Here is a 15982-nt window from a genome sequence, read left to right as displayed (position 1 = left end):
ATACTGATAGCAAAAATTACAAAATTATTAAACCATGACAGAAGGAATAGGGGTGCACATCTGTATGCCCCGAGGCTGGTGCTCACCTCTCTGACTGTGGCTTTAGTCTCCAGAGCCGATGTTGACTTCTCTTACTGTGGCTTTATGGCCCAGGGCCAGTGCCGGCCTCATGGGCTGGGATTTGAGGCCCTTGGACCATTGCTGGCCTCACTGAGTGGGCCTTCTGCCAGTAGGATACAGCTGCTGGATGAACTGGCCAGGATGGAGACTTCCCTTTGTAGCCTCCCATATGCATATCCACCCCAAGAATGGAAGTCCTCCTTCTATATGTACCCCTTTCAACCACAATGTGGAAAGCAAACCATTTAGGCACCTGAAATGCTTCTGCTCCTGCAGTCTGGCAGAAAGCAATGCCCTCTATTTCATGCCACCTCTGCACAAACTGGAAGGGAATGGGGAGACATATGTCAGAACCAATGGGACAGGACTTCACTGAATGCAGTTTAAAAGCAAATCACCCCAGCTCTTGGTTGGGCTGTTGCCCTCTATTGCTGGGGATCCCTGACCCCTGGCCTCTGGCTTTCCACCCGTGCATCCTTCCTTGGAGCCAAGTGTGCCTTTCCCAGCAGCAAGCACCAGGCTGGAGTCAGCAACAAAACCAAAACCTCCTTGCACCTTTCCCGTCCTTCTTTCACACATGGTCTTTTAGTTTCAGAAAATAGGGCCAGACCCCAGTGAAACAAGAGCTCTAGGACAAAGCAGCTGCTTTATTTTCCTCTTTCCCTTTCCTCATCTACACCCCACAGAAAGACCATTTGCCAAGTAAGGGATGCAGTGATCAGGTGTATGAGGGGCAAAGCGATTCAATCTTAATTTCAGAGGCTTGTCTCTTCCACGTGACTTCCCTGAGGTCTGATACAATCGTACAGTCATAGACTCATAGAATAGCTTGGGTTGAAAAGGACCACAGCGTGCAGGTTCATCAACCACCAGACCAGGCTGCCCAGAGCCACATCCTGCCTGGCCTGGTCCTATCACTATCCACCCTCGTAAACAGCCATTCCCCCTTGCTGTTTATATGCTCCCTTCAAATACTACAAGGCCCCAGTTAGGTCTCCCTGAAGCCAAGCAAAAAAAGCCCAGTTCCCTCAACCTGTCCTCGTAGGAAAGGTGCTCCAGCCCTCTGATCATCTTCGTGGCCCCCCTTAGCATTATTTGCATTTCTCTATTGCCTTCCTAAAAAACACACCTGCTTCCGGGCACATTTCATCCCACTGTTAGGCCTTGTAAGAAGCACTATGGCAAGTCCACATGCAGAAAACACTGTCATTCCATTCAGTAACAGAGAAACCATTCTGCCCTTGCTCATGACTCTCGTCCCTGCCTCCTCCTGAACTGGGCAGTGTTTGTGGGCAATGAAAGAAATCCCCACATTCCAGAAAATACAGACAAAAAAGAAAGAGGCAGAAAAGTGGCACTAATACTTTGTCACTGGTGGGAATCTCCACAGAATGTGTTGTGCTAAAGGTGTGAGGTTAAGGGATCATCACTCTCAAGATAAAAGTCACAGCATGTTCTGCAGTGCACTGAATGGTGCAAAGACTGTGGATCAAGGGAACCAATCTAACCAGTCCTTAATTTCCTGATGAGAAATCTCTCTCAGTCTCTTGGAATAGCACTGATCACTTGGAGCACATTAAAGTAAAGCACCCAGGAAAAAGTTCCTCCGGTGGCAAAAGTTGAATCACAGCGCCACCTGCTGGAGACCGACATCTCGAGGGAAGCAGGATGGATGTTGCAGCCAAATGTGCTCCTCCACCACTGGTTTTCTGAGACGTACCCGTGAGCACCACACATTTGTACGGTCTGTCTGTCCGTAGAGCTACAAAGGCAGAAGCAGAACATCTATATGGTTTGTTGCAGCTGTGGGTTGTGACTGATATCAGTCCTTGGATCTGTTACACTTCACAATTGCGTTCAGAGTTTTTTCAGGTCATCCTGGCTTTCTGGTGCTCCCTGCACAGTGACACCATCTCTTCTGTCACCCCATTTAGCAATCTATCATAAAGCACTGATGCTATTCAGTGTAATACCTAGCATGGGTTTGTTTACGTTTCCTTGAGACTGCAGTCCATTTCTAGCAGTAACAATGCTTACTGCAGGTCACTCAACACCACATTATGACTATGAGTCTTACTTGAAATCCATTCCTAGCCATGAGAGCTGGGCAGTATTTAAATAGCGCTACATTGGAGCTCAGGATTGGTGCATCCCTAAGAGTAGGAAATAGGGAAGGGGGCTGTCCTGGAAATGGGTGATTCTGAGATTGTGGAGATGCTGAACGCCTTCTTTACTTTGGTTTTCACTTCAAAGACTGCCCCTTGGGACTCCTGGATCCTGGAGGGAAGAGAGAGAGCCTGGGAAATGGAGAGCTTCCCTCTGGGTGAGGAGGGGGTGATCTGAGAGCATCTGGGTGGGATCAGTGTGCACAAATCCATAGACTCTGATGGGATGCATCCACATGTGCGGAGGGAGCTGGCAGAGGTAATTGCCAAACTCTGTCATCTTTGACAGGTCTTGGAGAAGAGAAGTGCCTGAAAACTGGAGGAGAGCCTGTGACACTGCAGTCTTCAGAAAGGAGCAGGAGGAGGATCTGGTAAACTGCACGGCAGTCAGTTTCACCTCTGTCCCTGGGAAGGTGCTGGAACAGCTTGGTCTGGATGCCTTCTGCGAGCAATTGGAAAGAAAGAAGTTTATCAGCCGTTCCCCCTCCTGTTCATATGCTCCCTTCAAATACTACAAGGCCACAGTGAGGTCTCCCTGAAGCCTTCTTTTCTCCAAGCAAAAAAAGCCCAGTTCCCTCAACCTGTCCTCGTAGGAAAGGTGCTCCAGCCCTCTGATCATCTTCGTGGCCCCCCTTAGCATTATTTACAATTCTCTTTTGCCATCCTAAAAAACTACACCCCCTTCCGGGCACATTTCATCTCACTGTTAGGCCTTGTAAGAAGCACTATGGCAAGTCCACATGCAGAAAACACTGTCATTCCATTCAGTAACAGAGAAACCATTCTGCCCTTGCTCATGTCTCTCGTCCCTGCCTCCTCCTGAACTGGGCAATGAAAGAAATCCCCACATTCCAGAAAATACAGACAAAAAAGAAAGAGGCAGAGAAGTGGCACTAATACTTTGTCACTGGTGGGAATCTCCACAGAAAGTGTTGTGCTAAAGGTGTGAGGTTAAGGGATCATCACTCTTAAGATAAAAGTCATAGCATGGAAGATTTAGGGATGGCAGGCTGACTAGAAGGAATAAACAACACTTACCTTGTACCTTCTTCATTTTCTCTCTCTTATCATCGGATATCTTATCCTCATCTACAAAGCTCTGAGGTTGTCCAAAGCCTGTTGCCATGAGCTTTGCTAAACGCATGTCATGGTTTTGTAATTTTGTAATTTTGCTATCAGTATTCCACATCATAACATCATGTCAAGTATGGATACTTCTGTTGAATGTGCAGTCCACAGAAGAAGACTACATATCCCAGAGAACAACAGGAGTAACAATAAGTCACGGGACCAGGACTCTATATAATCTCGTTCCCAGGCTGGAGTGCCCTCCTTCTTCTCTCGAACTTCTCGGAGAGTGGGAAGCGTTCCAGCCGTGTCGCCTAGAGTTCACAGTAGGCCTCTCGGTTTTCGGAGACTCTCTCTCTCTGTTTCGTTCGATTTTGTTAGCCTTAATTATATTATATTGTGTTATCTTGTATTTCGATATCATATTTAGTAAAATAAGTTTTTCCTCCTTAGATTGTCGCTGTTTTATCCCACTCCCCTTTTCCCCCTCCTTTCCGGGCCCCGGGAGGGGGCGTGGGGTGGCTTCCCCTGTCACGGGCATAGGTAAATCTAAGTAACCCGTGACAGAATTTTTGGTGGAGAATGCGGGCATAGAGCTTTTTAGCTTTTAGAACAACTCTCTCTTTGCTCTTAAAGAGCTTCGTTACGGGAGTGTTGGGAGTGTTATCTTTCCGTAGCTGCTCACGGAGAACGTGACCTTGAAATACCAGACAAATTGTCAACATTAAGGGCTGCTGCACATTCTCAGCATTGCTATCTAACTTTTGTGTAGAAAACAAAGGGATTTCTTTCTCCCTTAGAGCAAAGCTAGCTAGCTCTGACTTTTACAGAGCCTGCCAGCTATGAATCCACTCTTCATCCCAGTTGCTCTGTTTAAGGGATTGAAAGCAATTATGATCTTCTTAAAGTATTGGTCAACTATTAACACCATAATTTGGTGTTGTGGAATTGTGCAGATATATAGCCTAATAAGGTGGATACTGATGGAGACACCTGCCTGGTACTTTTACGAGATGTGGTATGGTCAGAATTTTGGCATCTACACCCCAGATGGAATTGTGAATCTTACAAACACTTGCATTCCAGATGGAACAGGCAATTTTACAAATACTTGCATCCCAGATGGAACAGGCAATTTTACAAACACCACCATGTTTAATTCATTGTACAGGCTAAAAAAACCCTTTTTATTTAGGTTGTACTCTCAGATTTCCACACGCTTTTCAATAACTGAGATAGGGTTCATACTTGCATTCATGTTATCATTATCAATGCATGCATATATGTTCCTATGCATTCGTTCTATGCGGAAGTCTCCTCCAGAACCAGAGAATGATGACTGGCAGGGAATATGGAAAGGTTTAGGAAAAGTCTTAGAATCATGGGGACCTGTGGTGTCATGGGATTTCACTCTTGAACACCTAAGGGACCCTAAGAAATTAAGTGAGTATTTGGGTCAGAGATCTAAGGAGGTAAACCTTATGTGGGGTTTGGCTTATGCATACCGTGCTTTGTATCATACTATTCTGGAGAGAGAGAGTTTCCGATCTGAGATTCAAGCCCAAGTTAATTCTGATCAGTCACAGGAGGCATCAGTAGCAATATCAGTTGCCCCTGTGGAAGGCAAGAAATGGAAACGGGTGTCCATGCGTCTAGAACGAAAAGAAGGAGAAGCACAGGGGGGGGCAGCAGAAGACCCAGGTGCCGGGCATGGAGCAGTACCGAAAAAAGCAAAGGCAAAAACCAAGAGGCATGAAGAAGAGACTGATGATGAGGAGGAAATCACCTATTGTCGACCTCTGAAGCTGACTGAAATCCAAGGCTCAAGAAAGGAGTTCACACGGCGTCAAGATGAAGGTATCCTTGCTTGGTTGCTTCGCTGCTGGGACAACGGGGCCAACAGCTTGTCTCTAGATGGTAATGAAGCTCGCCAACTAGGAAGCATTGCCCAAGATGCAGGTATCGACAGAGGGATTAGCAGATGTTCGGATGGAGCTGCCACTCTCTGGTTGCGGCTGTTAGAAGCCGTGAGAGAAAGGTACCCCTATAAGGATGCTTTGAAGCCTAAATTTGATAGTTGGAATACCGTCCAAAAAGGTATTCAGCGCCTGAGGGAATTGGCCATGGCGAAAATGTTGTACAGCCCTGATCCAAGCGAACTTGACCCTGAGAGAGTGAGGGCCGATCCTGACATGTGGCAGAAAATCACAAGTACAGCACCAGAGAGAATTGCACAGTCATTGGTATCAGGATCTAAAGGATTCGTGGACAGATGGCCCCGAGTTGTTGAGCTGATTATAATGCTTCAAACCACCGATCAGCAGCTCCCCCAATTGCATGCCGCAGTTTCTGCCATCTCACGGCTAGAAAACCGAGTAGATGAAATGTGCAAGAAATTGTTTCCATCAACTAATTGTAATGATCCCGTAATAGTATCAGAAACAACTGATGAAGGTCAATCCTCGTACGGGCCACCAGGTCTAATGAAGGATCTGATCAAACTAGTCCAGTCCTACTCCCCACCTGCATCATCAAAAGTCTCAGCTGTTAAACGCACACGCTTCCCAGCTCGAGCAAAGAACAACAGTACGATTGCACCGCGTGTTTCCATGTGGCGCTACCTACGTGACCGTGGAGAAGACATGAGGAAGTGGCATGATCAGCCCACGTCTGCACTACGAGCACGGGTGAAAGAACTACTAGACATACCAACCACCAGTGGAGTTGCTCCAGTCATCACAGGTAACCAATAGAGGGGCCCTGCCCTCAGTCAGGGGAGGGAAAGGGATAATAGAGTTTATTGGACTGTGTGGATTCGATGGCCTGGCACATCAGAACCACAGGAATATAAGGCGCTGGTGGATACCGGTGCACAGTGCACCCTAATGCCCTCCAGTCATGAAGGGACAGAATCAATCCATATTTCTGGAGTGACTGGGGGCTCTCAAGAATTGACTGTGCTGGAGGCTGAAATAAGCCTCACTGGCAAAGACTGGCAAAAACATCCTATTGTGACTGGCCCAGGGGCTCCATGTATACTGGGTATTGATTACCTCAGAAGGGGGCATTTCAAGGATCCTAAGGGGTATCGATGGGCCTTTGGGATAGCTGCTGTAGACATGGACAACATTAAGCAGCTGTCTGTTTTGCCTGGCCTGTCAGAGGACCCGTCTGTTGTGGGGTTGCTACGAGTAAAAGAGCAGCAGGTACCGATTGCTACAAAGACAGTGCACAGACGGCAGTATCGCACCAACAGGGATTCCTTGCTCCCCATTCATGATTTGATTCGCCAGTTGGAGAATCAGGGAGTGATCAGTAAAACTCACTCACCTTTTAACAGTCCCATATGGCCAGTGCGTAAAGCCAGTGGAGAATGGAGGCTGACAGTAGACTACCGTGGCCTGAATGAGGTCACACCCCCATTGAGCGCTGCTGTGCCGGACATGTTGGAACTCCAGTACGAGCTGGAGTCAAAAGCAGCCAAATGGTATGCCACCATTGATATTGCTAATGCCTTCTTCTCTATTCCTTTGGCCGCAGAATGCAAGCCACAGTTTGCCTTCACCTGGAGGGGCATTCAGTATACTTGGAACCGTTTGCCCCAGGGGTGGAAACACAGCCCAACCATTTGCCATGGGTTGGTCCAAACTGTACTGGAACAGGGTGGTGCTCCTGAACACCTGCAGTACATTGATGACATTGTTGTGTGGGGTGATACAGCAGAAGAAGTTTTCACAAAAGGAGAGCAGATAATCCGGATTCTTCTACAAGCTGGCTTTGCTATTAAGCGAAGCAAAGTAAAAGGACCTGCCCAGGAAATTCAGTTCTTAGGTATAAAGTGGCAGGATGGACGTCGTCACATCCCAACAGATGTGATCGACAAAATCACTGCCATGTCTCCACCAACTAGCAAGAAAGAGACACAATCTTTCCTGGGTGCAGTGGGCTTTTGGAGGATGCACATTCCAAACTACAGCCTCATTGTAAGCCCCCTTTATCAGGTAACGCGGAAGAAGAATGATTTTGCATGGGGCCCTGAGCAGCAGCAGGCTTTTGAACAGATTAAACAAGAGATAGCCCGTGCTGTAGCCCTGGGGCCAGTACGGACTGGACAGGATGTAAAGAACATCCTCTATACTGCTGCTGGAGAGAAAGGCCCTACTTGGAGTTTGTGGCAAAGAGCCTCAGGAGAGACCCGAGGCCGACCCCTGGGATTCTGGAGTCGATCATATAAGGGGTCTGAAGAGTGCTACACTCCAACTGAGAAGGAGATCTTAGCCGCGTATGAGGGGGTTCGGGCTGCTTCCGAAGTAGTCGGGACTGAAACACAGCTCCTTTTGGCACCTCGACTGCCAGTGCTGAACTGGATGTTCAAAGGACAGGTTCCCTCCACCCATCATGCTACCGATGTCACCTGGAGCAAGTGGATTACGCTGATTACACAGCGAGCGCGAATGGGAAACCTCAATCGTCCAGGAATCCTAGAGGTAATCATGGACTGGCCTGAAGATAAAAAGTTTGGAACATCACCAGCAGAAGAGGTATCACGTGCTAAAGAGGCCCCACCATACAACGAATTACCAGAAAATGAAAAGAAATATGCCCTATTCACTGACGGATCATGTCGCATTGTAGGGAAGCATCGCAAATGGAAAGCTGCTGTGTGGAGCCCCACACGACAGGTTGCAGAGGCCACTGAAGGTAAGGGAGAATCAAGTCAGTTTGCAGAGGTAAAAGCTGTCCAGCTGGCCTTAGATGTTGCTGAACGGGAGAGGTGGCCAATGCTGTATCTTTATACTGACTCATGGATGGTGGCAAATGCCTTATGGGGGTGGTTACAGCGGTGGGAACAAAATAACTGGCAACGGAGGGGAAAATCTGTTTGGGCCGCTGAACTATGGAAGGACATTGCTTCCCGAACAAAGAATATGGTTGTAAAGGTGCGTCATGTGGATGCACATGTGCCCAAAAGTCGGGCTACTGAAGAACAACAAAACAACCATCAGGTAGATAAAGCTGCCAAAATTGAGGTGGCTCAAATTGACTTGGACTGGCAGAATAAGGGTGAATTATTTCTAGCTCGATGGGCTCATGAGACCTCAGGCCATCAAGGAAGAGACGCAACATATAAGTGGGCCAGAGACCGAGGGGTGGACTTAACCATGGACGCTATTGCGCAGATTATTCATGATTGTGAAACATGTGCCATAATTAAACAAGCCAGAAGGATGAAACCTCTCTGGGAGGAAGGGCGATGGCAAAAGTATAAATATGGGGAGGCGTGGCAGGTTGATTATATCACCTTGCCACGATCTCGCAGTGGTAAGTGTTATGTACTCACTATGGTAGAGGCAACCACTGGGTGGCTTGAAACATACGCAGTACCCCATGCAACTGCTCGAAACACCATATTAGGTCTTGAGAAACAAGTCCTGTGGCGACATGGCACCCCAGAAAGAATTGAATCTGATAATGGGACACATTTCAAAAATTCTCTTATAAATACTTGGGCCAAAGATCATGGCATTGAGTGGATTTATCATATTCCCTACCATGCACCAGCTTCTGGTAAAATTGAACGATATAATGGGTTGTTGAAAACTATGTTGAAAGCAATGGGTGGTGGAACATTTAAGCACTGGGAGCAGAATCTGGCAGAAGCCACTTGGTTGGTCAATACTAGAGGATCTGTCAATCGTGATGGTCCTAGTCAATCTAGCCCCCTACACACTGTAGAAGGAGATAAGGTCCCTGTTATACATGTAAAGAACATGTTGGGAAAAGCTGTTTGGGTCCTTCCAGCTTCTGGAAAGGGCAAACCTATCCGTGGAACTGTCTTTGCCCAGGGACCTGGGTGCACTTGGTGGGTAATGCAGAAGGATGGGGATGTTCAATGTGTGCCACAAGGGAATTTGATGCTGGGGGAGTGCAGTCAATAATTTTATGTATCTATATATATATATATATGTTTGCATGTGTAGTGTATTTTAGTTATTATAGTTGTACATTTAGTTATGTTACATGCAATTCTACTATTTAGCTATCACAATTTTACATACGTGTATATATATGTATATATATGTATATATATTAACCATGATGTAATAATGTAGAATAAGGGGTGGAATGTCATGGTTTTGTAATTTTGTAATTTTGCTATCAGTATTCCACATCATAACATCATGTCAAGTATGGATACTTCTGTTGAATGTGCAGTCCACAGAAGAAGACTACATATCCCAGAGAACAACAGGAGTAACAATAAGTCACGGGACCAGGACTCTATATAATCTCGTTCCCAGGCTGGAGTGCCCTCCTTCTTCTCTCGAACTTCTCGGAGAGTGGGAAGCGTTCCAGCCGTGTCGCCTAGAGTTCACAGTAGGCCTCTCGGTTTTCGGAGACTCTCTCTCTCTGTTTCGTTCGATTTTGTTAGCCTTAATTATATTATATTGTGTTATCTTGTATTTCGATATCATATTTAGTAAAATAAGTTTTTCCTCCTTAGATTGTCGCTGTTTTATCCCACTCCCCTTTTCCCCCTCCTTTCCGGGCCCCGGGAGGGGGCGTGGGGTGGCTTCCCCTGTCACGGGCATAGGTAAATCTAAGTAACCCGTGACAACACAGCAGTGCTGTGGCTCAGAGGTATTACACTGGCACATTGCAAAAGAGAACGCCATAACCCAAGTGTGGAAGGAAGATGAAAGGGGAACTGTTACAATTAATTACCTCCTCTAAACTGGTAACTGTAGGCTTCTTGTCACACACTAGTGCCTTAAAGCAGAACAGCACAGATGTTGACAACCATGACAGGGATTTCTGCATACAAGCAACCACACGAGGCTGGGCACACTCTCCTGTCTCTTTGCCATTCCTAGAAAGACCCAGAAGAGCTCAGTGTTCTCTTGCTGTTAGTTTACATACTCCAAGCATTTCCAAAGGCATGCTGCTCTGCTGAAAAAGCTGAGCTGTCCAGAAAGTTTGTTCAGGAAGAATGCAGCAGTATCAGTGTCCGTCATCCTGGGGGACCTGAATGCATTTGTTAAGAGAACAGGGAAAGAAGAGCGAAGAGAGCAAAAAACCAGGCACTAGCAGTGCTGCTCACAGGGGGCGGGGCTTGAGGCAGGGCCTGTGCCAGAGGGGGGCCTGGCACAGTTAGGGCCAGCTCAGGGCCCGGAGCAGAGGGGGAGAAGGCAGAGGCAGGGCCTTGGGGCCCAGGATTGAGGAGGACCAGGCACAGCTGGGGACAGCTCAGGGCCCAGACTGGAGAGGGACCTGGCACAGTTGAGGCCACTGCAGGGCCCAGGTGAGAGGGGAACCCAGCACAGTCGGGGCTGCTTTGGGGCCCAGGCCGGAGGTGGCCCGGCACAGCCAGGGCCTTGTGGCAGCACTCAGACTCTCCAGTTCAACCATTAACCATAACCTCAAATGGTAACTGTAGTGGAAGGCAGGAGCTGATACAGCTGCTTTACTCTGTTTTAATTTTCCTAAGAATGGCAAAGGACTCGAGCTAGTATCCAAAAAAAGGAATTTCTGAAAAAAAAAACCCAACACAAATCTAAACAAAAAATCCCAAATACACTTTTCTGAAGAACAGGATTCACAAAACGTTGCTATGGAGCAGATCTCCAAGTAGAGACTCTTTCTCTTAGACAGCCAGCTCTTAGATGAGATTAGGAAGGGAAGGAACCAGGCTCTCCCCCTTTTTGCGCATATGAAATGCTTCCAGCTGTGCTCCACAGCTGAACGTCTTTTAATGAAGATTAAAACCTGTGAAAGGAAAGAATCCTTTCCTATTTCTTTCACATTTGTGTATTGACTTCAGTTCCAACCAGGTGGACTCGCAGTGTCTTACAAGTGAGACCTGGAAGCAGGTACAGAGTGGAGACCCAGCTCCCTCAATCTCCAGGTGAGTAACAGCTGCCAAGGAGGCCTTTGGGCTCTGCAGGGTCCAAGTGTGGAGCATTACACACAGGAACACCTGAGTATAAAGACAGTGGCAGAGCTGTAGAGCTAGCCATAACAGAGAGGCACAGTGGCTCAGCTCATTTCCCACAGTAACACTGGAAATACGAGCCATGAGGGAAATGCAGATGCTTTCTGCCTTCCTCTTTTGTCTCATGCCTTCTGCCCCCATCAGAGGGGAAGAATGAGCTGCAGTTCCACAGAGACATTCCTCTCACAGCCACTCACACCTCAGGTGTGGAGGAGTGAGCTGGGGCTGCTGGTGGTAGCTGTGGAACACTGCCATCTGTGGTGCCCCATCCTACCCTGGAGATGGGCATGTAGAGCTGAGAACCTTTGACACTGTGCAAATGACTGCAAGCAGAGATGCAGCAGAGGAAACACAAAGCATCTAATAACTTATCATACAAAGCAATGAGTAATAGAAATAACAATATTTCCAACCAAATATCCCCCATCCTAACAGTCATGTCTGATCTCCAAAATCCCACCCAAACAATTTCCCACCCCCTAATAATATTCCATTCCCCTCAAATGCCACCTCCCCTCACCATCCAAACCTTAAATTTCCTTCCCACAATTCCCACCCAGGAATTACTCACACTAATTACCAGCAAGCAAGGCATGAGGAACACCTGTTCCTCGTGTGCAGATACCTGAAAAAGAGAAGTGGCAGGGAGCTGGTGTTCTGTAGCAGGTTTTAGAGGCTCTGCATGGAACACAGCCCCAGGCCACAACTCCATCAGCTGCTGGGGCAGCAGCATCCCTGTCAGTGGGGGATTTCGCCAGTGGTGGACAGGGACAGAGTGAAGCCACACCTTGATGTAGCTCTGCATCTGCTCCTTTCCTGCTCATGTCCAGTCCTTTCATCTATTGCACTTTCCATCTTCTGTCCTCCTTTCTTTCTTACCTGTATCCTTTCTTCTTTTCTGCTCTTTTCCTCTTCTTAAATTGTCTTACCTGTATCTGCTTTTCCCCTCTTCTGTTCTTTTACTGCTCTGGTCTGCATCCAGTGTCTGCACCGCAGCTCTAGGTTGGACTTTGTGTTGGGATGGAGAAAGGTTCACAGGGCATAGATTTGTACAAGAAAAGCTCTCCTGCTGTGCCCAACAGGTGATGAAAAGGAGCCCTCAGGACCCAGGACCACAAAGGCAGCTTTTTTTTTCCAAAGGCCACAGCGTAAGCTCGTGTAACTGGGAAGGATTCTGTTATACATCTCCTGGAAGTGCCTTTGAATGAATAATTTTCTGAACTTGTTTCCAATTGTTGCTCAGAGGAAATAAGTTTTTTATCCTTGTATCTTTGCAGGAAGACAGAGAGGAGGGAACCTGTCTGGTGAAATGCTCAGGTGCCATTTCCTTCCTTGCACCAACAGCCTGTTTGTGTCCACGTGATGCCAGTTCTCCTCCTGACAGTTTCTACTGATCCTTCCCTGAGACCTTCTGCTAAGCACTTCTGTTTCTGTATTCTCAGGGCCCTGTTAGGACTAAAAAGAGGAGTGGATAACAGATGGAAGGATCTGGCCTTCTGCTGGGTGATAGCCACCTGCATGTCATGTTCCTGCTTTCTCTTTATTACAGGTGGCATTGTGCTTCCCAAGGAGCATATGGACCTTTTAGATGGGAGTGCACAGCAATGATCCAACAGGGTCTCAGCTTCCTTCCTGCCCTGCACCTGAGTGAGGGACACCGTGACCTGCTCAGGAGGCAAGATGTCATGTCAGGGAGGTGAGTTTTCCTTGTTTTTTTTCGTCTGTGCTTGGCTCTGCTGTGCTGTTTTTTTCCTTTGTAGTGCTAAACATTGATTCCCTGGTCTTTGGCTTGCTTTTTTCTTTATTTTGCTTTGTATTGCTATTTTTTTATTTATTTTTTTTTTTTATTACTGTGTCATGTTCTGCTTTATGGTGACATTTGCAAGAGACTGTGAATTCTCCTGGTTCAAACTGCAGTCAGCTTCATCAAATGTGTAAGAAATATATAAGGGCTGCTGAGGCCAGGCTAGATTTCCATTTCTTTATGAACTGGGGTGTTGCTGCGGATGTATTTATCTCCTGTTTTGTCTCTTGTGCTTGTTCAAGAATTTTAGAACATACTATGTCAGTGTTTGTTTCTATCCTGCTTTCTCTTCTCTGTCTTTCAGGTCAGCTCGTGCTAGAAGTCGATGGCATCGCTGTATGAATCAAGGTCAGTTTAGGAGCAGCTGCTTGTGGAAGGAATCGAGTCCAGGCTAATAAATGGAAGCATCTCCTGGTGAGGTGTCAGAGGCGGCAGTAATGATGTCTGTCATCGTAAAAACCAGAGTGCAGGCTCATCCAAGTTCTTGCTGGCTGATGTTTGGGAGTATCTTGTTTTCCAGCTGAAAGATAAGAAAGCTAAACATGCTGAGCCGTTACAGCTTGAGCTGAAGTTGTAAATGTGCTCCCGGATGTTTCCTTTAGTGGTAAACCATGTTCTGGCACTGTGATAGTCCTATCTCTGTCATGATTTGGAGCACAGTGTCTGGTTGCAAGCCTTGTGTGCCTGTTTCCATGAACCTTGCTTTCTTTCTGTCTTCAGAGCAAGTGCAGGGTGCTTCCTTGCTTTTGGTGGATTCATCCAGGAGGCTTTCAGAAGGCCAATTGCAGTATTCATAACACAGAGAGACAATGGGAATGGACTGTCGTTACCACCAGGCAAAAGTTTCTTATGTCATGAACAATATAAACAAAATTCTTACCTCTGGCCTGGCCCTGAGCTGCTGCAGCTTAAAGGCTGTTTGCTTTTGGGTGGCCCTTCCTGGAATTACCTGATGAATTTTCCCCCAATATTTAAATGCCATTTGCACTCATAGCTTCAATTCTAAATTTGGGAGAGAAGTTAGATAAGGTTAGGGTAAGGTGTTTCTTTTTTTTTCTATTCTCCTAGGTGACTGTGTGTTTTCTGCCAGTGCTGTGCTAGCTCTGTAACTGGGGTTGTTCCTAATGCTCATGAAAAGGCTCTACTGGCAGCACAGAATTTGACCATTGGGGTGCCTGCTGGATTAATTTCTGTAGATTGAACAAACCATCTCAAAAAGCATACAATCAGTTTATTTTTTGAAAGGCTGTCAGCTTTTGAGGTCGCTGAGAAGTCTTGGTTTATCAGTCACTAGCAGCTTGCTGGAGCTTGAAGTAGTTGAATCGTCCCTTACAGAGCCGTTAAATAAAACCTTCTAATTACTTTGGCATTGTAGCTCTGAGCTAGGATATACCGCTGGTGTGTGTGCCTGTGCTGCAGATGGCATCCTTCCTCACCCTTCTCCTCCTCATTGGCAGAAGGTATCACCATCAGCTTTCTACCTCACACAGCAGTTGTTATCTGAGCAGAGACTTGGTCGCTTCCCAGTTTCTCTGTGGCACTTCCCTAGGCTGTTAGTTCTCTCTTTTTCTGTTGGTGTTCTGTGTAGTCTTCAGTTTGCCCTTAGATGCCAGGCCACTTGAAAAGAGTTTTCAAATTATATCCATCCTGATTTCTTTACGTGTTGTCCTTTTTTTAAACAAACAAACAAACAAACAACAACCAAACCAAAACAAACAAACAAAAAAAACAAAAAAAAAAAGCCAAAAAAAACGTCCTTTGTTCTCCCTGGGTAATATCAGCAACCAGCCCAGCAAAGACTACTGGTTGGCAGATAGGCTTCTGTACTTAGCCTTGGAAGGCAGGAGGATGCAGAGAGTAACATTTTGCAGAGTGCAGAGTGATTATAGAAACTGCAGAAGGTCAGCTTTGATAGGGATCATAGAGTCATAGAATTGCTCAGGTTGGAAAAGACCTTAAAGATGGTCAAGTCCAACCATAACCTGACCAAATGTACCCTAAACCTGACAACCTGCTGCCAAATCATGTCCCTGAGCACCACATCCAAATGGTTCTTAAACACATGCAGGGGTGGTGACTCAACCACCTGCTTGGTTTTTCCTTTGAGGAGCAAGCTGTCAGAGATGTCACTGCAGGAGCTGGTGCGGAAACTGGACAGAGGTGTGTACTTGGTTTTCAAGAAGTTGCAGGGCCTAAGAATCTGCCTGGAGAAAGTGATTGTGGGGAAGCCAGAGACACTGCAAGTTCCATCACAGCTGCCACAAGGACTGTGGTGTTAAATCTCATAGAAACATAGAATTGCTCAGGTTGGAAAAGGCATTAAGGATCATCAAGTCCACCCACAACCTAACCATACTAGCCTAACTCTAACAGCCCTCCACTACACTTTGTCTCTGAGCACCCCATCAAAATGATTTTGATGATACCTTTTGCATACCCCTTTTACCTTTGCCTTTTCTTCTATGTCACTTACCTTTTGCCTTTCCTCTGTTGAATTTGCCCTCAGGTTTTTGCTTTTCGCACTGCCATTTGCTTTTGCCCTTTGCCTTTGAATTTTGCATTTTGCTTTTGGTGTTTTCCTTTTGTCCTATGTCATTTGCCGTTTTCCTTTACCTTTGGCATTAGCTTTTTCACTTTACCTTTTGCATTTCCCTTTTGCCTTTGTCTTTTGTCCTCTGCAATTTTCCTTTTGCCTTTGCCTTTTGCTTTTTCTTTTGCCTTTGTTGTTATGCACTGTCTTTATCCATAGCCATTTGCATTGACAAGTTGCCTTTGCATTTTCAGTTTTCCTTTTGGCATTTGCCTTTGCCTTCTCTCCTGTGCCATTTGCCT

The sequence above is a fragment of the Coturnix japonica genome, chromosome 2 (assembly GCF_054131305.1).
Source record: "Coturnix japonica strain WE chromosome 2, WE-NBRP24, whole genome shotgun sequence".
Classification (NCBI taxonomy): Eukaryota; Metazoa; Chordata; class Aves; order Galliformes; family Phasianidae; genus Coturnix; species Coturnix japonica.
Note: the sequence above shows the minus strand (reverse complement) of the source record.